This window comes from Saccopteryx bilineata, chromosome 8 (assembly GCF_036850765.1).
Source record: "Saccopteryx bilineata isolate mSacBil1 chromosome 8, mSacBil1_pri_phased_curated, whole genome shotgun sequence".
Classification (NCBI taxonomy): domain Eukaryota; kingdom Metazoa; phylum Chordata; class Mammalia; order Chiroptera; family Emballonuridae; genus Saccopteryx; species Saccopteryx bilineata.
This window is the reverse complement of record NC_089497.1, coordinates 66,367,486-66,394,214: the sequence shown is the minus strand read 5'-3', so window position 1 is coordinate 66,394,214 and position 26,729 is coordinate 66,367,486.

Genomic DNA, 26,729 nt, shown 5'->3' with positions numbered 1-26,729 from the left:
GTGGCCCTATAATAGAGTTTGAAGTCAGGTATTGTTATGCCCCCAGCTTCATTCTTTTTCTTTAGGATTGCTTTGGCTATTCGGGGTTTTTTATAGTTCCATATAAATCTGATGATTTTTTGCTCTATTTCTTTAAAAAATGTCATTGGAATTTTGATGGGAATTGCATTAAATTTGTATATTGCTTTGGGTAATATAGCCATCTTGATTATATTTATTCTTCCTAGCCAAGAACAAGGTATATTCTTCCATCTCATTATATCTTTTTCGATTTCCCTTAACAATGGTTTATAGTTTTCATTATATAAGTCCTTTACATTCTTTGTTATGTTTATTCCTAAGTATTTTATTTTTTTTGTTGCAATCGTGAAGGGGATTATTCTTTTGAGTTCCTTCTCAGTTGTTTCATTGTTGGCATATAGAAAGGCTATTGACTTCTGTATGTTAATTTTGTATCCTGCGACCTTACTGTATTGGCTTATTGTTTCTAGTAGTCTTTTTGTGGATTCTTTGGGGTTTTCGATGTATAGGATCATATCATCTGCAAAAAGTGATAGCTTTACTTCTTCTTTTCCGATATGGATGCCTTTTATTTCTTTGTCTTGTCTGATTGCTCTGGCTAGAACCTCTAGTACCACATTAAATAAGAGTGGAGAGAGTGGACAACCCTGTCTTGTTCCTGATTTAAGGGGGAAAGCCTTCAGTTTAGTGCCATTTAATATGATGTTAGCTGATGGTTTATCATATATGGCCTTTATCATGTTGAGATATTTTCCTTCTATACCCATTTTGTTGAGAGTCTTAAACATAAAATTGTGTTGTATTTTATCGAAAGCCTTTTCTGCGTCTATTGATAAGATCATGTGGTTTTTGTTCTTTGTTTTGTTGATATGGTGTATTACATTAACCGTTTTACGTATGTTGAACCATCCTTGAGATTCTGGGATGAATCCCACTTGATCATGATGTATTATTTTTTTAATATGTTGTTGTATTCGATTTGCTAGTATTTTGTTTAGTATTTTAGCATCTGTATTCAATAGAGATATTGGTCTGTAGTTTTCTTTTTTTGTGCCATCCTTGCCTGGTTTTGGTATGAGGGTTATGTTGGCCTCATAAAATGTGTTTGGAAGTATTGCTTCTTCTTCAATTTTTTGGAAGACTTTGAGTAGAATAGGAACCAAGTCTTCTTTGAATGTTTGATAAAATTCGCTGGTATAGCCGTCAGGGCCTGGACTTTTATTTTTGGGGAGGTTTTTAATGGTTTTTTCTATTTCTTCTCTACTGATAGGTCTGTTTAGGCTTTCTGCTTCTTCTTGACTCAGTCTAGGAAGGTTGTATTGTTCTAGGAATTTATCCATTTCTTCTAGGTTGTTGAATTTAGTGGCATAAAGTTTTTCATAGTATTCTACAATAATTCTTTGTATATCTACGGTGTTCGTGGTGATTTCTCCTCTTTCATTTTGTATTTTGTTTATATGAGTTCTTTCTCTTTTTTCCTTGGTAAGTCTTGCCAAGGGTTTGTCAATTTTGTTGATCTTTTCAAAGAACCAGCTCCTTGTTCTATTAATTTTTTCTATAGTTTTTCTGTTCTCTAATTCATTTATTTCTGCTCTGATTTTTATTATCTCCTTTCTTCGGCTGGTTTTGGGTTGTCTTTGTTCTTCTTTTTCTAGTTCCTTAAGGTGGGAAGTTAAGTGGTTCACTTGGGCTCTCTCTTGTTTGTTCATATATGCCTGAAGCGATATGAACTTCCCTCTTATCACTGCTTTTGCTGCATCCCATAGATTCTGATATGTCGTATTGTCATTTTCATTAGTCTGTATATATCTTTTGATCTCTGCACTTATTTCTTCTTTGACCCATTCATTTTTTAAAAGTATGTTGTTTAGTTTCCACATTTTTGTGGGATTTTTTTCCTCTTTTTTGCAGTTGAATTCTAGTTTCAAGGCTTTATGATCAGAAAATATGCTTGGTACAACTTCAATTTTTCTGAATTTGCTGATATTGTTTTTGTGGCCCAACATATGGTCAATTCTTGAGAATGATCCATGTACACTGGAGAAAAATGTATACTCAGTCACTTTGGGATGAAATGTCCTGTAGATGTCTATCATATCCAGGTGCTCTAGTGTTTTGTTTAAGGCCACTATGTCTTTGTTGATTCTCTGTTTGGATGACCGATCTAGAGCCGTCAGCGGTGTATTGAGGTCTCCAAGTATGATTGTATTTTTGTCAGTTTTTGTTTTAAGATCAATAAGTAGCTGTCTTATATATTTTGGTGCTCCTTGGTTTGGTGCATATATATTAAGAATTGTTATGTCTTCTTGATTCAGTGTTCCCTTAGCCATTATAAAATGGCCATTTTTGTCTCTAAGTACTTTTCCTGTCTTGTAGTCAGCATTATCCGATATGAGTATTGCTACACCTGCTTTTTTTTGGATGTTATTTGCTTGGAGTATTGTTTTCCAGCCTTTCACTTTGAATTTGTTTTTATCCTTGTTACTTAGATGAGTTTCCTGTAGGCAGCATACAGTTGGATTTTCTTTTTTAATCCATTCTGCTACTCTGTGCCTTTTTATTGGTGAGTTTAATCCATTTATATTTAGTGTAATTATTGATACTTGTGAGTTCCCTATTGCCATTTTATATCTTGCTTTCTGTTAGTTTTGTGTCTTGTTTGATCCTTCTCTTTCGTTTTTCTATCTTTTGTTTTTATTTGGTTGTATTCCATACATCTTTCCTCTGTTGCTATCTTTTTTATCTCATGTGCTTCTGTGGTGGTTTTTTCAATGGTGGTTACCTTTGAGTAATGAAAAGGGTCCCTACCCTGTTCATTGTAGCGAACTATTTTGTTAGTACTTTTGCACTCCATCGTCCTTTGCTACTGTTAATCTCCGTCTTCTCCCCCTCTTTCTTTTTGTTGTTGTCACAGTTTAAATTTGGTTTTATTGTGTTCTTCTTGGAGCTTTTACTTGTGGCTCTGTTTTTTTTTGTTCTTTGTATCTGATTGGAGAACCCCCTTTAGTAATTCCTGGAGTGCGGGTTTTCTGATGATAAATTCCCTCATCTTTTCTGTATCTGTGAATGTTTTTATTTCTCCTTCGTATTTGAAGGATAGTTTTGATGGGTATAGTATTCGTGGCTGAAAGTTCCTCTCTTTCAGGACTTTAAATATTGGGGTCCACTCTCTTCTAGCTTGTAGAGTTTCTGCTGAGAAATCTGATGATAATCTAATGGGCCTTCCTTTATATGTTGTATTCTTCTTTTCCCTGGCTGCCTTGAGAATTTTTTCTTTGCTGTTGGTTTGTGTCAATTTCATTATGATATGCCTTGGAGTAGGTTTGTTGGGGTTAAGAAAACTTGGAGTTCTGTTTGCTTCTTGAACTTGAGGCTTTAGTTCTTTCCACAGGCTTGGGAAGTTCTCATCAATTATTTGTTTAAGTATGTTCTCCATTCCATTTTCTCTCTCTTCTCCCTCTGATATACCTATTATTCTTATGTTATTCTTTTTGATGGAGTCAGATAATTCTTGTAGGGCTATCTCATTTTTTTTAATTTTTGAGTCTCTTTCTTCTTCTCTCTGTTGTGCCTCAAGTTGCTTGTCTTCTATTTCACTAATCCTCTCCTCTATCTGACCTGTTCTATTAGCTAAGCTTGTTACTTCGTTTTTCAGCTCGTGAATTGAGTTTTTCATCTCTGTTTGATTTGTTTTTATAGTTTCAATTTCCTTGGACATATATTCTTTGTGTTCATGGAGTTGTTTTCTGATTTCTCTATATTGCCTTTCTGTGTTTTCTTGTATATCTCGGAGGATTTTTAGGATTTCTATCTTGAATTCTCTGTCATTTAGCTCCAAGGTTTCCAATATATTAAATTTTTTCTCCATAGATTTTTCCTCATCTAGCTGTGTTACCTCTCTTTCTTTTGTATCCATGATATTCGATTTTCTCTTCCTTAATGGCATCTGAGGGTGGTTTTGTTGATAGTATTAATGAGATTTAATAAAGAATAAAAAGTTAAAAAAAATAAAAAAATAACAAATCGAAAAGAGTTGTTTTTTTAAAAAAAAATTAATAATGAAATAAAGAAAAATAAAATAAAATAAAAATTTAAAAAAGGAAATTATTCCCCCCCTCTTTTTTTCCTCTCCTCTCCTCTCCCCTCTTTCTTGAGAAAATCTTGTGGTGGACTGTGAGTTATAACAAACAATGCCTGTGATGGAGGGCCTGAATTGGGGAAAAGTAATAAAGGGGCAAAGAAGAGAGAAAGAAAAAAAAAAAAAGGAAAAAAAATAAAAGAAAAAAGAAAAAAGAGAGCGTATGGACCCACAAAAAGCAGATAAGGAAAAAATTTGGGTCAAGAATAAAATGATTTGCTTTTAGGTGTTGGTTTTCTAAGAGTTATGATGAGAGGAATAAGAGGAAAATGGAAAAATGGGGGGACAAATTAAAAACTTACTATTGTATTTAGTGGAACAAGAACTAGATAATATGGAGAGCCAGGGATGGGAGCACTGCTAGTGAGTTAAAAAGGTGAAGTAAAAACCCCCCAAAATGCCACAAACATAGGTTTGAGTCCCAGATAAGATAATTTGTTTGTTATTGAGGTTTGAATGAGAGGAGATGTAAAGGAGAAAGGAAGAAACTAATATAGAGGGAGAAAAGAAAGAGAGAGAGAGAAAAAAAGAGGGAACCACTAAAAGAAGAAAAAAGAAAGGAGAGAGAGAGAGAGAGTTAAGGGTTTTGGAGTGCAACCCTCATAGAGAGAAAGGAAGAGAAGAGAAATGATAATGGGAGATGTAACACTTATGGGTAGTGTAGTTCAAGGAGAGGAGAGAGTAAGACCGGCAGAGAGTTAATCGGCCAAATTGGAGGAGGAAGAAAAAGTCTCAAGAATGAAGATAAGAGAAACAAATGAACAAATATAATAAAATGGGATAGGTTATAAAGTCTGCAGATTATTCTTGATTTTGAGAGGTTATCTTCTTGCTTTTTCTTTTCTCTCCCTCTTCCTGGTCGGTGACTCTGTACCCCGGGTTCTGCCCCTTTGGCACGCTCAGGTAGAGGTTTGCAGTTGATAAGTCTCTATGGCAATGTCATGTATTGTGCTTTATTCTCATTGGGAGTCGAGGCTCATTAGCATTTATAGGCTCCAACAGTGAGAGAGTCCGTGTTCCTGGAGCCTTTCTCCTAGTCTTTCCTTCCTCAATTAGTAGCCTGATAGTCCAGGTATGGGGTTGCTGCTGCCTCTGCCTGGATAGTAAGAGGCTCAAATTGCTGGCAACTCCCCACTCTATTTCCACTCAGCACAGGGCTCTGGGTAAGGCTCAGTCAGTCAGAGCTGCTAGCATAATCAGGCGGGCTTTCTGCCCACTCGAAGACCTCTGGCTCTGCCACTCTATCTGGTAACACAAGCGGGCGCCCACTTCCGGGGCGCTTGGAGGAAACTCTCACTCACCGTCTGCAACCAGGATATCCGGCCAGCAGTCTCACGCTCTGAGTGAAACCCCCAACCGCAGGGAAAAGTTGCAGCGTTGGAATTGAGTCTCGCTCCGTCCCCGTGTGCGGCTTTTGCAAGGCGCTGGGGCGGCCCGAGATTCCGCTTTGGCCCACACAAAGGCCCCTGACTCTGCCCCTCTCTGCGATAACACGGTCGCGCACTACGGAGGCACTCGGAGGAATCGCTCACTCCTTATCTGCGCGCGCAAACCAGGATATGAGGCCGGCCGTGGTTCCCTCTGAGTGAAACAGCCTCTAGCACGGAAAATCTCCACCGTTGGGATTAGTTCTCACTCCCTCCCGTGCGTGGCTTTCCCAGGGCGCTCGGGCTGCCCAGAGACTCTGCCCTCAGCCCACAGAAAGACCTCTGACCCTGCCTCTCCGTGGGGCAACACGGGCACCCACTTCCGCGGCTTAGGAAGAAATCTCTCTTCCACTAACTGCGCACCGACCAGGAGACCGGGTAAAATGGCTGCTCCGCTTGTCTTTCTTTGTTTGGGTTTGGCGCGAGTGTTAGCTTGTATTGCCCGGGTTGCCACAGGATCAGGTTTTCCTCGGCTTGGATCTCTGAGCCACAGCCTGGTTCGGCCGTTTTTGCTGCAGGGGCCTGGATCTATTCACCCCCTTTGCCCGCCTCAGTTTCCATATTCACAGTTACCAGAGAAAGCCGCCCTGTTTAGGTTAGTGAGGAAGGCAGAGCATTTCTTACTCCCTATTTCCTTCGGGGTTTGGTTATATATTTAGCCCATTTTTCACTCAATCATACCTTTGGGTGTATTGCGAAGAATCTGGAAGCTCCAAGTATAGGTTTTTCTGTTTCTGGTTGAAAATCTTGTTGAGTTTTGGGGGAGATTTATCGGTATCGCTTCCTACTCCGCCATTACTCTGACGTCATATATTTGTTCTTTTTCAAGTGTTTTCTACTTCACAGCCCTCCTGCCCCATGAGTGAGGAAGTATGGAATTCAGCATGAGCAAACTCAGTCTGGGGAGCCTCACTGTATTTCCTTTAAAAAAAAAATAGCACAGCCTGAACAGGCGGTGGCGCAGTGAATAGAACGTCGGACTGGGATGCGGAGGACCCAGGTTCGAGACCTGCAGGTCACCAGCTTGAGCGTGGGCTCATCTGGTTTGAGCAAAGCTCACCAGCTTGGACCCAAGGTTGCTGGCTCAAGCAAGGGATTACTCGGTCTGCTGAAGGCCCACTGTCAGGGCACATATGAGATAGCAATCAATGAACTAAGGTGTCGCAATGAAAAACTGATGATTGATGCTTCTCATCTCTCTCCGTTCCTGTCTGTCTGTCCCTATCTATCCCTCTCTCTGACTCTCTCTCTGTCTCTGTAAAAAAAAAAAAAAAAAAAAAAAAAAAAAGCACAACCTTTGATAACCATGTCACAAGGTTTAATTCCCCCTGAGAACGTTGGTGAAAAGCAGTGTAATGCACACACATCAAGACTGCAGACTTTCTGATAAGGAAATTTCATCTATTAGGGCAGTCTACTCGCTTCTGCAAGGAAGCAGTACTTTACTATGAAGTCAAACCCACCCCTTGGCATTTCACGAATGCTTTCTGAAGCAAAGAGAAAGGCAGTTTATCTCAGAAACAGATCTGTTGCAGGCAGCAAGAGGCCAATGGGGAGTTGAAGTCTTGCCTATTACAGTTATTATTGCTGTTGTCATTATTATTATGATCATATTGCAAATTCTCTTAATGGCAACAACAGGGCCTGGTCTCAAAAAGAGCCTTAAAAAAGATGTAATCTCTGCCCAGAGGTCTCATTTTTTTTTTGAGCCAGATGTTTTTGCAGTAATCCATTCTCACAATCCTCTGGTGCTTATTGTGTGGTCTGTGTGCTCAGACCAGCCTGGCCAGATGAATGTCAATAAACAATGCTAAGCACAAAGAAGGGTTGCCTCCCTCACATACACTTCACTGCTTCTTTTCCTTTCTTTCTTTCTTTCTTTCTTTCTTTCTTTCTTTCTTTCTTTCTTTCTTTCTTTCTTTCTTTCTTTCTTTCTTTCTTTCTTTCTTTCCAGGGACGGATAGGGACAAACAGGCAGGAAGGGAGAGAGGTGAGAAGCATCAATTCTTTGTTGCAGCACCTTAGTTGTTCGTTGATTGCTTTCTCATATGTGCCTTGACTGAGGAACTACAGCAGAGCCAGTGACCCCTTGCTCAAGCCAGCAACCTTGGGCTCAAGCCAGAGAACTTTGGGCTTCAAGCCAGCAACCATGGGTCATGTCTATGATCCCACGCTCAAGTCAGTGACCTCACACTCAAGCTGGCTACCTTGGGGTTTCAAACGTGGGTCCTCTGCATCCCAGGCCAATGCTCTATCCACTGTGCCACCGCCTGGTCAGGCACTGCTGCTTTTAATAAACCAGAGCCTCTTTAACTAGACAAGATAATGTGACAGATTTACTAACATTACTATGCACATGCTACCATCTTCTTCAATAGGATTCAGATGCCTGGTGACTTCAGAGAGCCAACTGCATAAGGCTACAGTTCTGCTCTTCAATCACCCCTCTTGCTTATTCTTGAATACTCCTGATTTTAGAGAACTCAGCACCTTTTACTGCTGCCCATTTCATTTTAGTTCCGATAAAATGTCCTTCTCTCATTAGTATCTTAGGTGTCTGCTGAATCACTTTTTCTCCTTTCAGAGAGCCACATTCTCTAATTCATGCAGACATGTGGTGATTTCTTCCTCTTTGGTCATAGCTCTGCTCCTCTACAGTACTCCCTAGTACTGGAGCTCTCTTACTATTTCGGGCTTCTTTTTGGTTATCCTTCAGGTTCCCTGGGCATCACCTGGAGCTCCTGCTCCAGCAAATGGGCTGGTGCTTGTTAGGTGTCCCCAAAATTTGGTGGCTTAAAACAAGAACAAATCAGCCCTGGCCAGTTGGCTCAGTGGTAGAGCATTGGCCTGGTGTGCAGGAGTCCCGGTTTCGATTCCCGGCCAGGGCACACAGGAGAGGCGCCCATCTGCTTCTCCACCCCTCCCCCTCTCCTTCCTCTCTGTCTCTCTCTTCCCCTCCCGCAGCCAAGGTTCCATTGGAGCAAAGATGGCCCGGGCGCTGGGGATGGCTCTGTGGCCTCTGCCTCAGGCACTAGAATGGCTCTGATTGAGGCAGAGTGATGCCCCAAGATGGGCAGAGCATCGCCCCCTGGTGGGCATGCCAGGTGGATCCCGGTCGGGCACATGCGGGAGTCTGTCTGACTGCCTCCCCGTTTCCAGCTTCGGAAAAATACAGAAAGAAAGAAAGAAACAAACAAACAAACAACAAAAGAAAACAAGAACAAATCACTCTTTGTTATGATTCTGAGTATTGGTTGAAAAGTTGGTCTGCTGGTTTCTCCCGGGTCCCATTGTGCAGTTGGAAGACTTGAATGGGCTTGAAGGGACAAAATGACCTAATGCTCATATCTGGCCATTGATGCTGACAGTTGCCTGGGATTCCTTGGTTCTCCTCCCTACGGCCATTCTTTCTTTGCTAGGCTACACTGGCCTTCTTACATGGTGAAGTTGATCTCTAGACAGGGTAAAAACATAGCTTGCAAGGCCCCTTAAGACCTCTCCTTGAAAAATAGCACATTATTTCTGCCCCATTTCTATTGGTCAAAACAAATCACAGATTCATACTGTAGAAATCAACTCCATTTTAAAAAAATTTTTATTTATTCATTTTAGAGAGGAGAGACAGAGAGAGACAGAGAGGAGAGAGAGACAGGGGGGAGGAGTAGGAAGCATCAACTCCCATATGTGCCTTGACCAGGCAAGCCCTCCATTTCTTGATAGGGTGTGGTTTGTACTTCAGTCTGCCAACACCCTGTCTGCTGGAATGCTGGGACAGCTAGAAGGTACATACAGAAGTAGAAGGGACAGGTGGAGCAGGAGGGCCTCCCCTTCTCCCTTGACACTCTGTCTCTGTTTTCTCAACACCAGTATCTCTGGGTGTATGGTTACATGCATTTTTTTTACAGACTTTTAATGATTCTGGAAGTGAATTATTGCATAGAAAAAAAATATAATTGCAGCAAATGTGAACATTGCTTTAAATCTCAAAACTTAAGGCACTTAAGAACTTGGGAAAAGATCTTTCATGTCCACTTTCTAATCTTTTAGTCTGGATTCTCTGTGTTCTGGTTCAAGAATTTCTTCCTCTCTCATATCAAGTTCATTGTTTAAGACTATCTATCCAAATTCCCACCTTCATCTGACTTTCTTCTAGGTTATCCTACTTCTTCAAGAAGGAAGAGATTTTTTCTCCCTGGAGCCTTTGCCCCTTCCTGATGTAAAATGACTTAAATTTTAATCATGTGGTCTCAGCACCCCAAACCCTCACTAATGTTGGTCATCAATCAAATTTAATAGAACAGGTAGGCACAGGATGGGAGTTGGGCTCCTAGAGGAAACTGTATATGTTGTCCTTTGAGGTTTTCTTATTTATAGTCCCATGTGAAGGCTGAGACTATCAGTGCTTTTTGTCAGGAATCTATTAAAATGGAATCAGTTCCCAAGGACAAACAACAGGTGTGTGTGTGTGGGAGGGTATATGTACATGTGTGTGTATGTTTGTGGATGGTGTAGGTAGAATGGGTTTTTCTCAATGAAAATGTAGTCAATGGATATCCTATTATTGAAGAAGAATATTTTGTTTCCCACTCAGTTTTAATCTTTGACAGAACCATAAAGTCTTTTGCCCCAGACTATTAATTCCATGGTCCCCACCCCCAATCACATAAACACACACAGATACCTCTGAAAGGGTCTGCTGCCTCCTCTTATCATATCTTGAAGGAAAATCATCTTCTTATAACCTCCACACACCAGTAATGATTTTCCCCTGAGGACACAGACAAGGTCATCTTTTATGAGAAGCTTTCTGTATTTCAAGATAATTACCATGTCCTTCACAAGTCTATTCTCTTATCTAAACATTGGTGCTGGCTTAATAAAATGTTACCTGACAAATGTGGCTTAATAAAATGTTACCTGACAAATGTCACTTTGATCAATTCCAAAAAAAAAGAATAAGAAAACATATTCATACTCACACCTATTATTTTTATTCTAGATTTATCATTTGTATATTCAACAGAAATCCAAATGGTTGGGCATAGGGTATGGATAAATGGATGAGATGTTGAACATAAAAGGTTAAATCACTAATTCTGTTTCTGTTTCTCTTCTTTTGGGTCTAATTCATAGTCAAAAGACAAGATGGGTTCGATTCCCGGCCAGGGCACACAGGAGAAGTGCCCATTTGCTTCTCCACCCCTCCGCCGCACTTTCCTCTCTGTCTCTCTCTTCCCCTCCCGCAGCGAGGCTCCATTGGAGCAAAGATGGCCCGGGCGCTGGGGATGGCTCTGTGGCCTCTGCCCCAGGCACTAGAGTGGCTCTGGTCGCAACATGGCGACGCCCAGGATGGGCAGAGCATCGCCCCTGGTGGGCGTGCCGGGTGGATCCCGGTGGGGCGCATGCGGGAGTCTGTCTGACTGTCTCTCCCTGTTTCCAGCTTCCGGGGGAAAAAAAAAAAAGACAAGATGGAATAAAGACTATGGAAATAATCTATATTTAATCTAATAATTCTTTACCCTAACTAGACAAGTCCTATGAATCCACTTAATAAATATTTAATAGAACCAGTAATATTTATTAATTATCTGCTATGTAGCAGTCACTGTGCATCTGGCATCTAGAAAAACCCTTAGTAAATTCCTATTGGGTGAAGACTGTCACTTAATTAAAAAATCTTTGATCTTCCTGACTCTGGAGGTGATTCCTGACTTAAATTTATTTAAAAGTACCTTCCAAACAAGAGAGTGTAAGTAAGACTCTATAATCCATATTTACAGGTATGTGTATGCATCTGAGCCTGAGATAGTGCCTTGTACTGGGATCGGTCTCAAAAGGAATCAAAGAAAGAAGTGGGGAGATAGTTTTCTTTCCTATTCTGGAGCAAAAGCTATGTGGGATGGAGCATCCACAGGTCAAATTCCTTCAGGAAAGCTGAGGGGTGCAAAGCCCAAGTTCCTACACACACACACACACACACACACACACACACACACACACACACACGCATGGATCCCCAAGCATGGGATTGGTTTCCTTTTGTCCTAGATTTGGCAATGTAACTGACTCCAGCAAGGAGAAAAGTTAGACCAGTTCCTGATCTGAAGAAGTTTGCCATCAGGAGGCTGGTTTTAGGTGCATTTGCAGTAACCAGCTGTTCCTGGCTGATGCCTTTACTCATGCTGTACAGTTGTACCAGTCCTCCTCACAGTCTCGTAAGATAATTTTTGCAATAATTTAACATGTGGCTATATCATCTGAGTGTCATTCCCTTATCTGTATAATAATACTAATGATGTTGGGAGGGGAGCACTGTAAGGATTAAATGATACCACATAAGCAATTTGCTAAACATAATACCTCACATCTAGTTAGAATCTAATACTTGCCTCATACCATCACATCTTGGAAAAGTAAGATATAATTTCACTCATATGGTGACGTTAAGGTTAATGCTGGCCATGGCCCTTTCACACTTCCTGACAGACAGCCCAGGGCCTGGGCCTGTCCACTTTTGAATGTGCATCATGCTTTGCCAGGGAACAAACAGACCTTGATAAAGGCTTCCATTTTTTGGCTCCCAGTACATGTGCTTCCTGCCTTTGTCTTTGTGCTGCTATTGTCTAACTACACAGACCACCCATGTGGCCAGTTGTGGATCTTGCTTGCCCACTGGCCACCATCGGGCTTCCCTGTAGGTAAGTAATAAAGCTATATCTGCTTCATCTGTTTCTCCTTGTGGTGTTTTTTAAGAATATCTGAGAGGCAGGTAAATTCACCTGGTGTCGAACTCCTGTGTTACAGAGGAATACAAAACTGAAAACAATAAATGAACAAACAAGAAAACAAAACTCATAGACTCAGACATCAGAATGGTGGTTATCAGAGGGAAAGGAGCAAAGAGGTTTAAATATGTTATGGTGACAGAAGGAGATTTGATTTTGGTGGTGAACACACTATGCAGATGATGTGTTATAGTATTTGAAAGATTTTATTTTCATGATTTTACATAGAGAGGAGGGGTGGGAGAGCAAGAATTATCAACTCATAGTTGCTTCAATTTAGTTTTTCATTGATTGCTTGTCATACGTGCCTTGAACAGCCAAGCCCAGGGTTTCAAACCAGCAACCTCGGCATTCCAGGTCAACACTTTATCCACTGCGCCACCACATGTCAGGTGATATATTATAGAATTTTATACTTGAAACCTGTATAATTTTATTAATCAATGTCACCTCAATAAATTTAATTTAAAAAAAGAATCAGAAAAAATGACACATTTTGTGAGAGAAGTTTGGCCAGAAAGATAGGAAGCTATTAACATTTCCCCCATCAGGGGCTCAGTTCCTTGGATTCTTCACTCCAAGATTGGTGGGCAGAAGACCAACTGAGACAGTACATAGGAAAGCTCCTTGCAGACAATGAAATACCCTCTGCATATGAAGGGCCATTTTTAAGCTTGAGGGCCTGTTGCCTGGCCTTGCAGCCGCAGTGCTGGGGTCCTGAGGCTCGTCATTGCGGGAGGAGGCCCTCATGAACCCCCCTGTGTGCCTCTGATGAGGACCACTGGCTGCCCTACAGAGGTTTGCCACTGCCATGCTTTCTTCTAATTTCGTTTTTGCAGCCTGTGGCTGCTCCACTTCTGCAAGCCTGGGCCCAGAGACTGTTAATAGAGAAGGTCACGGGGATGAACCTCCACCCATCTTTGGCTAGCATGACTTTCCAAGAGAAGATAAATGACCAATAAACCCATGGAGAGGGGAGAGAGGCACTTCTAAATAATAATGTGGGATGGACAACAGAGGGCTGGTCAGAAAAACAGGATGCAAACAACATTGCTATCCCCAGTGATTGCTGCCACTCTAATTGCTTCCTGGCCCTGTCATGGGGCAGGTCGATGACAGTCTATCTCGCTGAAGACCTCTTCGAAGCTGCTTCTTAGAGTGCTTCAAGGATGAGCAGAGGCAAGTCCTGCCAGAGCTTTCTGCCACCAACCCTAGCATGTGTATCCTCTTACCTAGAGACTGGAGGCTGCAGCTCCACCCCCCCACTTCAATGTAGACCTGGAGGAGAAGCTTCAAATCCAAGAAAAAACACCCACATTTATTCACTTATTTGTTGAGCTATTATCCTTTTAGGACACTGAGTGGTTCTCAAACCTTAGTGTGCACCAAAATCACATGAAAAACCTATAAACAAGTGTGAATCCCTCCTATCCCCAGCCTGTGGAGACCAGGTGATCTATGCTTTAACACAGGAGTGTCCCAGGAGATTGATGTAGGTCATTCTTAGACCACATGCTGAGATACACTATTCTGGGGTTTATAGTTAAATAAAGAACCTACTTTATAGAGTGTTAAAACCTGAAGAGACTTCCAGGATATCCAGCACACACTTTTATTCTACAAATGAGACAATGTCATATAGCATGTAAAGACACAGACTGTGACAAACTTCCAGAGCTCAAATCTGGCTTGACATCTTAAATGCTGTATAGTTTGTGCAAAGCTATTTAAATTCTCTGTACTTCAGAAAAGATAAAATGCAGATGGTACCTACTTCATAAGAGATTTGTGTAAAGTTTAAATAAATTAATTAGAGAAAATATTGAGATAACGCTTGGCATATAGTAAGCAATCAATAAATATTATTTGTTTCATTTAGGATGCAGAGAAGCAGACCCACTTCTAGGGATATAGAATAAGGAATATATATTAGAAGAATTGGACCACACACAATTTAGGGAACTGGTTATGGTGGCTATTTTAGTCTGTAATTTCTGCTTTTGGTGCTAAGTCTGAAGTCAACAGGGTTAGAAATATAGAAGAAAAGACAGAATAAAGTAGAAATACCAAAACAGACTAGAACCCATAATAATTATCTGGAACAGTTGCTCTCACCTCCTTTAATATCCATAATACTGTTGACTTACAAGGTGAGTAGGCACCCTGCACCACAGTATAGAGTGCCACCTGCATTTGGCCAAGAACTCAGAGAAGTTGAGGAGGAGGGGAAGGATCTGGCAGAAGCTAGAGGAGCTAAAGGCTCAACTGTACCCCATAACAATCTTGTAAGTCAACAGACCAGGGACAATGTGCATGAACTATGACAGTGCCTGCCCTCATCAATTTTCATAGTACAAAAATATAAAATGTTCCCCTTCCAAAGCTCACATGACCCTAACTTGGAACATTAATGCGTGGCCAACTCTAACTTGGAACTATTGTATATAGGGAGCAAAGTTATAACCCTAATTAATAACCTTACAGAGAGAGAGTTTTATGATTCATGGATTTAGCTTAGCTAAGTTGATGCAATAAAAAATCACCACATTATCAATTTCTCTACATCTTTGCAGAAAACTGAGACACAGATGGAAAGTAACTTATTCAAAGTCACACAGCAAATTTTCAGGAGAAGATTGACCAAGTCCTGAACTTATTCTTATCTATTTCTGCCTTTCAAGCCTATGGTTTCCATGAAGATCTTAAGGGGGTGTTTATCTGAATGATCTTTGTTCCTACAGACAGAAGGCTCAAACAGGTGATGGATCTATTTCAATAATACATCTATTGAGGACCTACTAGGTGCCGGGTACTCTCCCTCTAAGCAGGTAGGAATCCTTACTCTCAAACTGCTCACAGAGAAGACTGCATTGGTTATTACAAAAAAGGAAAAAAGGCCAAGGAGACACGTGCATAAAGAGAAGAACAATGGTAACTTTTTCCCATTTTGAGAAAAATGATATATCAAGATAATGCCAGGCCTCTTGCCTAAGACCCAAGTCTCATCAAATCTAACTCTTGCCTTTTGACTCTTACTCTTTGATAGTTTACCCTGGTGAAACAGGGCATATGGTTTGTCTGGAACTTAGGGGTTTCCCAGGATGCAGCTCTTTCAGGGAGAACAACAGAAGGTTTCTGGCAAACTGGGATGAGTTAGTTACATAAAAGCCCAACAAAATAAAGTGACTGTCTGAAAGGAAACAGCAAGTAAGCGAAGCCAGTTTTGGATCAAGTAAAGTATTTGTTTTGGCTGTTATGGTAATCTAAAAAAGCAACAAAACAAAATCAGAAAAAGTTAACTCTGCAGCTCACAACTCCGCGTGCCTAAGAATCATTCATAAGAGCAAGCCCATAGGAACCAGCACTCGCTAGTCTCTCTCAGAGTTCCTTAAGTTGTTGAACTTCTATTCCTGCTCAGGTTCTGAAATCCTCTTCACTATTGTCTGTTTTACCCAAAGGTTTACAAGACTATTGGCTGTTGGGTCTTTTGTTTTGGGTCTTTCACTGATCTCGGCTTCACTGTTGCCTTCCTGATACTTCCTGATCAAGAAGACCTGGAGGAGGGCACCCACACTCCGAGCACCTAAGACACAAGGACCTTAAACAGAAAAGATGTTACTGGATTAGCTTGTTTGCTAATGATGACACAGCCACATAAAATCTCCAGCTCTCTGGATGGAAAGTTTGAAACAATCAGGGGCGCCTATCAAGACCTTTAGCTTTCACCATACAAACATCATATCAGATGAATCACCTTCCGGATCTACCAACCAGGATCTTTGTTTGGCTTGCACAACTAAAATTAGCAGCCCATTCACAACCCATAATGGCTGAGGAATTATCTCATACACATGGGACAAAGGAGAGGAATCCAAAGAGGGGCCTCTTTCCTAAATCTCATCCACAGGATTCTTCTCGTTAAAGAGGCCCTCTCAAGCGTCCAATTTGCAGCAATTACAGCAATCAAAAAAGCATTCAGCCTCCTTCTGCACCTGACAAGCCAGCTCATGCATTCTCCCCAACAGCGGTGGGTGGATGCTAATGAAGCTCCCACCCCTCTGGTTCTAGCTACAGACATCAATTCCACCCCAACTCCCACCCTCACAGCTGGCTCACAGTCTAAGGGGCTTACTCGCGTCAAGGCCTCATGGTAGACCTCTAGCTGCCCAGGCCCACAAGGGCTCACTGGTTTTCCAGAAAAAGAGGGTAATAGCTTTTAATATTAGCTTATATAGCTCTACCCCCAAATGCTGGAAAATAACTAATTATGGACAACCTCCTCCATTTTATAAGTTTCTAAGGGTTGATAAAGAAGTTCCTGTGATAACAGGTGCAGGTGTAGCATCATGGAGAAGCCAGGGCTTGTCTGATTGCTGCATTGTGTTAGCTTCCATGGTGCTTGAATGGGAGCTTTGTGAGTATACAGTCTCCCCAGATTGCAGGGATGGGCTGCTGCTAGTGATGAGGTGGGGGTCTGTTGATTCAAGTCCCATTTACAAAGTGCAAATAACTCTCAACTTCCTCTTCTCACCTGCTTATTTGTTTCAGTCTAATGGCTCCTGGGAGAGCTGAAAAATGTTACTTAATTATTCCTAAACCCCATGCTGCTGCTTCTACAACTCCTTCATGTGGTCCCAGAAAGGCATCTGTAAACATTTTTATGAACCACTGCAGGCTTGCCAATAAAATGTACAAAGTCTGCAACTACTCCAGTCAGGCTGGTATTGAATCATTCACACAGACCACCTCTGTGCTTCTAACTCCCTGAAATACTGGCTGCCCACCCTTGAGTACACTGGCCACAGTCCTTGTCTGATTACCCCACCATGTTTCTCTCAATCCCCACTAACAGTGTTTGAAAACAATAAGCAAATGCTTATTGTTGTTAAGGATGGTCACTGAGCCTGATGGGACACCCTCTTGCTTTCCTTAGTCTCATGTAAGATGGCGATAAAAGGGTAACAAGAGCTTCAAAGGATTATTATGAGTCTCATATGAGATATTTGCAGAATACCTAATATTTAATTGTGTAGGTGCTCAATTAAAGGTGATTATTTTATTATTATTTCTGTCATGTCAATTGTTATTTTTTAATAACTTTCTCCAGAATGTCTTATCTTCAAATCTGACAAGTTCTCCTAGAAATGGGTACTTCTAACTTTTCTATTTGGCCACAATTTTCCAGGCAGCTAGAATGTGAAAAGACCACTCTGGTGGGAGCAAGGAGCTTCTGGCTGGATTCCCAACACTGACAATTGTTACTATGTTCCTCTCTCTGGTTCTTTCATTAGCTATCTATCCTTTTGTCTCCTTTGTGCCTTTGTTCTTCCTTACCTCCCTCCTTGGCCTCACCTGTTGAAATCTTACCTTTTCTTCTGGCTCGAACCAAATGCCTCACCTTCTGTGAGTTCTTTCTCTGGTTGCCCAGCCTACCCTGGCCTCTTTCTCAGACTTCGAGTCCCATCATGTTAGCACCACAAAGCTTATTAAGTAATTGCTTTTTAAAAGCCACTCATTAACATAGAGAAAAAATACAATCTTCTTAGCCTTTTTGCAAAACTCCTTCCCTTACTGTGTTTCCTACATTTATACAACACTTTAGGGAAAGGGAGGCAATCAATGTCACAGTGGCCAAATCTGGCCTACTTTCTCTTTTTGTCTGGCCTAGAGCTAAGAATGTTTACTGTATTTTAAATGGTTGAAAAAAGTCCAAAGAAAAATGACAATTTATGACACATAAAAATTATATAAAGTTTCAATTACAGTGTCCATGAATAAAATTTTCTTTCAGAACATGGTCGAGCCCATCTGTTATGAATTGTTTACAGTTGCCCTCACACTACAATGGCAGAATTGAATAGCTGTAACAGAGACTGTATTACCCATGAAGCTTGGAATATTTAGTATATGGTCCTTTACAGAAAAAGTCTCCTGACTCTTGCTTTAAAGTATAAAAACCCATTTACATTTGCATATTTGGTTTTCATAATAGGCCTATGGCAACATCTCCATTTTCAAGAGTTCAGAAAAGTGAAGCCACTTATCCAAAGAGATTGCAGAACTGGTGGTTTCCAACCCACTTTTCTGACCACACAAAGACTTACACCACTCTTTAAGTTAGCTAACATTTCAGGTACCTCTTTCGCCTTGTAATCTATTCTTCATCACATGCCTCACTTGGCATCTCCAAGGAATATCCTCAAGAAATCTGGGCTTGTGGAAACATGAACTTGCATCAGTGGCTCCCAGTCTCTCTGAAATGGGGTTCAACTCTTAATAAATAAAAGTCATGCTGGAACTGGCTAGGCTGCATCTTGCCAACCATAATTCCTTCCTGTGCGAATTCTGAGAAGGCTTAATTGGGGGAATGTTGCTGTGACTACTTATTGCCAGCAAAATATACAAATGAGCTTAGCTTCTGGAGGGGCAGATGGAGACCCTGAACCCCATCGAAGCCACTCTCAAGGAGCTGACGGCCTGCCTGGCCTCTTCCCTCTTCTCCTCATCCCCCTTCTTCCCGGCTCCTCTGGTGAGTGTTCCCTGACTGTCCTTATTTTCTTCCTTGCTGGTTCTTGGTCTTCAACCACACACTCTTCGGGATCTATGTCATCCTTTCCCAGAGGCTGGCTGACTTAAATTGAGTTATTTGCCTTCACTGAACTTACTGTCCTCATCAGTTGAATGGGGATAATACCTCAATTTCAACATAGATGATATGATCACATGTAATAATTTATGTAAATTGTACTTAGCACAGTGCTCTAGAGTAGTAGATGGACTCAATAAGTGATAATACAATGGCATTGCTGTATTATCTTCATTCTGAGTTTGTTCAATGGCGGGCACTAAGCCTCATCTTAGGACACTGTATCTTGTCCAGCAAGCTTTATGACTTAGGCATTACCCTTCTTCTATCCTTGTCCTCCAGTTCTCAAGCTTCCCAAAATGTTCTCATAGCTCATTTGTCTAGAAAGCTAAAAATGTCTGTTGATATGACTCCCACCCTGGAGTGGGGGTGGTGGTTCTAACTAGAGCTGAGGCCCCTCAGTGGGAACACCAGGTTCCCTGAAATGCCCTCCATGGCCTCTGAGACCACTAGCCAGGCCTTGCTCTTCTCTACAAACAAGAATTGCCAGCCTCTCATGGGGAAGTACCTGCCTGAGACTATACAGAGTGACTAAGACTATAGTCAAAACCATCAACTGCTACTCTGTGGAGGCTTCCATTCAGGTAATAAGCAGCATAATAGAGCTCACCAGAGAAGCAGAAACTGTGACATATGTATATGGAGAATAAGATTTATTATAAGGAATTGGTTCCTACAGTGATAGAACCTGGCAAGTCCAAAATCTGGATGGAGTGTAGATTGGCAGGTTCAAGATCCAAGAAAGCTGATTGTTGAGTTCTAGTATGAAGGTAGTCAGATAAAGAATTCTTTCTTGCTTGAGGAGATTGGTCTTTTTGTTCTATTCAGGCCTTCAACTGTTTGAAGAGCAATCTGCTTACTCAATTTGGCTGATTAAATGTTAACCTCATTCAAAAATACCTTCAATGTTGACACATAAAATTACTTTTTCCACTGTCTCTCTCTGACAATTACATTTTGTATTTCTTTCTAAACAAGTGTATTTGAGGAGGTAAAGCAGTTTGAGAGCCATGTTGTTTTTTCTTTGTTCAGTGTGGTCTAATAGTAATGTACTCTTTTAGGGGGTAAACTGCCTTGATTGTATAAAGTGTTTTTCAGTCCACATCCTCATTGGTTTCTCACATAGGATGAGTGGTCAACTGGTTCAATGCACTCATTTTTCATATTGGGAAACTAAGATTCAGATGTGAGAGGAGGCTTGCCAATGTAATCCTGCAGAGTAAATCTGTAGGAGAGCCAGAAGAGCTGAGTAGGTAGGTATCCCAGAACCCTGTCCAGGGTTCCTCCACTCTTCTTCTTCTTCTTTTTTTTTTTTGTATTTTTTCTGAAATGAGAAGTGGAGGGGCAGAGACAGACTCCCATATGCACCTGACCGGGATCCACCAGGCATGCCCACCAGGGGGTGATGCTCTGCCCATCTGGGGCATTGCTCCATTGCAACCAAAGCCATTCTAGCACCTGAGGCAGAGGCCATGGAGCCATCCTCAGTGCCTGGGCCAACTTTGCTCCAGTAAAGCCTTGGCTGTGGGAGGGGAAGACAGAGATAAAGATAAAGGAGAGGGGGAGGGGTGGAGAAGCAGATGGGCACTTCTCCTGTGTGCCCTGACCAGGAATCGAACCTGGGCCTTCCACACACCTGTCCAATGCTCTACCACTGAGCCAGCTGGCCAGGGTGGTTTTCCCACTCTTTACTTAAGATTTGCACAATTGGGTAGTAATGATGCCAGAATTCAAGCAGCTGCTTTTAGTGGGTGTGGGCTTCTTTTAATCAATGGTCTGTAGAAAAAATTGTGAAAGACTGATATTTAGTGGTTGTCTCAACTAGCTCATCCACCTAGGTTATCCTGGCCTCTCTTTGCATTTGAGTGGGCTATTTTACAAGTCTGTACAGGCAGAAATTAAACTGTAGAAAACTGATAAGAATGCAAATAATTCCTGCCCATAGAAGTGCAGATTGACCTGGAGATAGTGACCACTTTTGTATCCGTGGAAAAAACAGCTGTGTTAGGCTTACTCCTTGGTTTACTGGCTGCAAGCAGTGCAATTAGTGCATGAGCATGTGACAGCACTATTGTAAAGATATAAATGTTTCCCCTTAGGGCAATGAGATCAAATCATGCCCCACCACTGAGAGGTGCAATTTGTTTCCTGATCCCTTGCCCTCCACTGCGAAAAGCAGGTTTTCCTTTGTTGTTTTTCCTTTCTTTCTTCTTTTGGATTGTCTGTCTTTTCAAGCCTCCAATAAATTGGTATGGCTCACTATTTTCTGGCTCCATAGTTCCTTTACTGTCTGCCTGAATTGGTGTGAATCTGCATGGCCACAAACAACAGCCTTACATCTGGCACAGCTGGCAGAATTTAGATCAGATTGGTATGGAGCCACCAACACCTTGGAAGGGTGGGATAGAGGAGTGGTCATTGCTCTCCAGTGTGTGGTTCCCCATGGGTCTCCTTCTGGGGGCTTTGGGCTGAGTGTTTTATAAAACCCTGCAGGAGAAAACCAAGAACTCTGTGCAAGAAGCTTCCTGAGGTTGAAAGTTCCAGGTTGAAAGTTCCAGATGAGCTGCAGATGGAGTGGCAACAAAGGCATGAGCCAGAACAGTCACTGGAGAAAGAGCTGAAGGTCTGAGAACTGCAGGTCAGGCTACAGGCTAAGAACCAGTGACAGCGTGAACTGGAGCAAATGCTGGAGAAGGCAGCTGACTGCTTCCAAAAGCTGCAGTGTGAGATGCAGGCTGAACACCAACAGCACCTGGAACTGGAGCAATCTCTGGAGAAGTAGTTACAGGTTCGTGAGCTCCAGTTTTTCCTGGAAGCAGAATGCTGGCACTGACAGTGGGTGGAGACACAACTGCAGGTTCAAGAGCTGGAATCTCAGCTTTAGGTTGAGAGCCAGCAGCCACAGCAGCCAAAATGGTTGCTGAAGAAGGAGCAGCATCTGTGCCAGTGGAGTGGCTCTGAGTTGGCGGGAGCAGCATATCCAACTCCTCCTCTTTTGAGGAAGAGGAGGCTCAAGCTGAAGCTGCCATCTGCAGACTCAGAGCCTGGCTAATGGTTGTGTAGAAGGTAAAAACCCAGCAGCCAAGAGTCCCTCTGGGGCAGGCACAACCCCTTCCACAGGTAGTGGAGCACTCTGTGGTCCATCCTTACACCCAGGTAGAGCTAATGGAGTTGGGGGCACAACTTAGGCAAAAACCTACCACGCCTTTGATAGGTTGGTTGTTGCAGTTGTGGGACTTAGGGGTGAATGGCACTGTGCTCTCCAGAACAGAGATGAAAAAATTGACCACCATTATTGCACACTCCTCCTTAAAGCAGCATTTTTAGAACTGACATGACAACCCAGGAAACCATACCCTATTAGAATAAATGATGGCCACCCTCGTACAGTCTGGCAGAATGCCAGAGATTTTCCAGGAGCAGTGAGTAGATGGAAATGCTATAGTGAGCTAGTAGAAGTCCTTTGGAATCTAGGTATAAAGAATGCTGCTTTCAGCATTGTTCACAGTGGCCAGGACATGGAAACAACCAAAAAGCCCATCAATAGATGACTGGATAAAGAAGATGTGGCACATATACACTATGGAATACTACTTAGCCATAAGAAATGATGACATCGGATCATTTACAGCAAAATGGTGGGATCTTGATAACATTATACGAAGTGAAATAAGTAAATCAGAAAAAAAAGGAACTGCATTATTCCATACGTAGGTGGGACATAAAAGTGAGACTAAGAGACATTGATAAGAGTGTGGTGGTTGTGGGGGGAGGGGGGAGAGGGAGAGGGAAAGGGGGAGGGGGAGGGGCACAAAGAAAACCAGATAGAAGGTGACAGAGGACAATTTGACTTTGGGGGATGGGTATGCAACATAACTGAATGACAAGATAACCTGGACATGTTATCTTTGAATATATGTATCCTGATTTATTGATGTCATCCCATTAAAAAATAAAATTATTAATTAAAAAAAAAGTAAAAAAAAAAAAAAGAATGCTGCTTTCAACTTGAGGTCCCATGGGCCAGATGAGGAAGTGTTTATAGCAAGGATGAGGGGCCTTATTCTCTGAAGTAACCCATCTGTCCTTTTTAGGTTACTAGTGACTATCTTGGGCCCCTATGTGAGGCAGCCCATTAATGCAGTTACACAGATAGTAGCAGATTGGGGGAGCTGGAGGCAGCATGGGATCATAAAATAATAAGGGCTATGGCCCATGCTGCCCCACCACCAACTAACAAGGGAAATGGGTCTGTAAAGGTTATCTGAACACAGATATGGGTAGATTTTATTGCAGCTAGGGCAGATAGGGATAAATTAGGTGGCAAATCTAGTAAATTGCTTTTGGAGCTTTGGCAGCAGCTTAAACCAGAACAGAGGTTCCAGCCATTGAGATGGAAGGCCCCAGCAGCTACCAATAAAACAGTTGGTGCATGAGTGGCATGGTTACAAGATTTTATGATGGAGCAGCTGAGGGAGAGGAGGATCCCCAAGACCCATTGTTCCCGTTCAAATAAGAACATCAAGGGACCCATCTAACAGGGATAGATGGGGACCATAGGCCCCATGTGGAACTAGCAATCCACTGGTCTCATTCTAATGAAAACAGGTGTTGGCCTTGGTGGATACATGTACAGAATGTTCCCTCCACTATGAGAACTCAGAGCAGTTTGCTGGGGCCCCAGTGGCCATTGACGATTATGGGGGCCAACTTGTTCAAGTGAAGCCAATAACTATTACACTAGGGATAGAAAGACTGCCTCCTAAACCATACAAAATATATGTATGCTTATTGATAAATATATTTTGGGGGTAGATGTCTTACAAGTACTGTGGTTGGAAACCAAAGCCAGGGAGTTCTGGCTGTGGGTCCAGAACATGAAGGCAGTGTTGCGGGGACACACAGCACATTCCCCCTTGTAATTACTCATTCCCCAGTGTGTGTCTAGCTCAGAGCTATACCCCTTTCTAGGAAGCTTGAAGAAATCACACGGATGATCCTTGAACTAGAAAAGGTGGGAATCATCAGGTCAGCACACAATCCTTACAACTCCTCGGTATGGCTTATGTGCAGGCCAGATGGAACCTGGAGAATGACAGTAGATTACAGAGAACTTTGCACGCTGCTGTTCCCTCGATAACTAACCTGATGGATTGGCTAAACCATGAATTGGGAACATATTACTTTGTGGCAGATTTGTCTAATGCCTTTTTCTCTATTGATACAGCTTCAGAGAGTCAAGAACAATTTGCCTTCAGTTCAGAAAGGAGACAACTGACCTTTACAGTGTTACCCCAAGATTATTTGCGTAGCCTCACCTTGTGCCATGGGCTGGTGGCTGCTGACCTGACTAAATAAAAACATGCAGAGGTGGTTCATATACACCATTATATTAATGATATTCTCAGGCTTCTGGGTGCTCTTTCCCACATCTCAACAGACCTGGGAACCAGATGTGAAGCACCTCTGTTCTTCAGGGAAAAGAGTGGCTCTGGAGAGCTAGTTGTGGGGTTTGTTTCTGCCATACTTTATACCGCAAGGTAAGGGAGGTGGGATCTGGGAGGCTGAAGGTCACACTTTAGCTTTCTCTGTCTTTGCCAAGTGTGGGCTGCAGGCAGACTGCAGGAACACTGGCCATGATCTTGTACTCTGGCCACTTTGGCTTATCTCCCAATCTGCCCCTCTGTTTCACCACTCCTCCCAGCAGAAGGAGACCCAGTCATTTTGAGTTTTCCTCTCTGTACCCCTCAGACAAAATCCAGAGATCCCAAGCTTCCCTCCTCCCCATAGTCCAGCAGAGAGAAAAAAAAAAACAAAAACAATCACTCCAGGTTTGTCTCCTCTCCTCTCCAAAGCCCATTGTGATTGCATTTTATCTTCTGCCTCCCTTTTCACCCCATCCCCACTTTAGTCTATTCCGTGTGTGGGTCTTTCAGGCATGCCTGCATGTCTAGCTAGGGTTCCTTTATTTTATTATAGTTGTTCAATTTGTTGAAATTTCAAGGGAAGAGATCTCTCATACCACCATTACTCTGATGTCATTTTCTATATCAATGATATTATGCTAACTAGTGACTATCTTCCAGAACTGGAGCAAGCAGTTTCTGCCCTGCTATCCCATTTGAAAGTGTGTGGCTGGCTGGGAAGTCAGTGAGGGCAAATTACAAGGATTTGGATTATCTGTTAAGTTCTTAGTAGTTGTCTGGTCAGGAAAGACAAAGGTTATCCCTGACACAGTTATAGATAAGGTCCAAGCATTCTCTGTGCCCACGATGGTAAAGCAGTTACAGGAATTCCTAGGTATGTTGGGATATTGGCAAGCATTCATACCACACTTAGCTCAGTTACTGGGTCCCTTATATCATCTTATTCGGAAGGGAGTTCACTGGGACTGGACTGCACAGGCATAAGGTGCATTTGCAGCAGCTAAGAGATCTGTTAAGGTGGCACAGGCCTTAAATGTGTTTGACCCTACCAGGCCCTGTGAGCTTGATGTCCAGGTATCCTTTGAGGGGGTTGGATAGGGCTTGTGGCAACAAATAAAGCACCTACAGCACCTATTGGGTTTTGATTCCAATTGTGGAAAGGTGCCGAAGTCTGTTACTCATTAGTGGAGAAGCATCTGGCAGCTGTGTATGCTGCCCTCTTGGCCACTGAGAGCATTACAACCACAACACCAGTTACAGTCAAGACAACATACCCTATTGCAGGATGGGTGAGAGATTGGGCAACCAAACCTCATAGGAGTATGGCCCAAACCTCCACACTGGCCAAGTGGGGTACATACATGCAACAATGCTGTGCTCTTAGCACCAACCTGTTGAGAGCAGAACTGCAGGAAGTCTTGGGTCCAGTTACCTATTCCACCTTAGAGTCAGGTGCAGCTGGGGCTCAGGAGTCAGTCCCTACCAAGAGGGGTGGATGCCCATCCCTGAGGATGCCTGGTATACTGATGGTTCCAGCAGACAGCAACCTGCCATATGGATTGCCATAGCCTTCTATCCAGCCACTGAGACTATTTGGATGGACATAGGTACAGGCCAAAGTAACCAATGGGCAGAATTAAGAGCCATATGGCTAGTTGCCTGTAATAAACTTTCACTTCTGGTGATTTTCACTGACAGCTGGGTTATCTATTGTGGACTGACCCTTGGATTGCTACTTGGCACATTAATCAGTGGATGGTAATGCATCATCCACCATGGGGTCAGGTAATGTGGCAGGAGTTACGGTAAATAGGACACCAGAAGCAGTTGATAGTATATCATGTCATGATGAGTCCGACACCTTGGCAAGGGTGCGATGGTTGGCAACTGCACCCACAGGTGATATGACACAGTGGCTCTACCAGTGCCTGCTCCATGTAGGACAGAAAACTATGTGGGCTATGGTTAAGGTGTGAAACTTCCCTGTGTCCTATACAGAGGAACTTGCTGCTTGCAAGCAATGTGAAGTATGTTCCAAGGAGCACCATCGGAGACAACTGGCATCACCTGGACAGATCCAGAAAGGTCATGTTTCACTGACATAGTGGCAGATAGATGTCATTGGACCCTTACCAAAGTTGACAGGGTACTAGTATGCAGTCACCTGTATAGATACTGCCACCTGTCTGCTTGCTGTTTACCCTGCCCATAACCCAGACCAGAGGGCAGTCATACAGGCTCTGGACCACCTGAGTGCTGCATACAAATGGCCACCAGTCCTTGAAA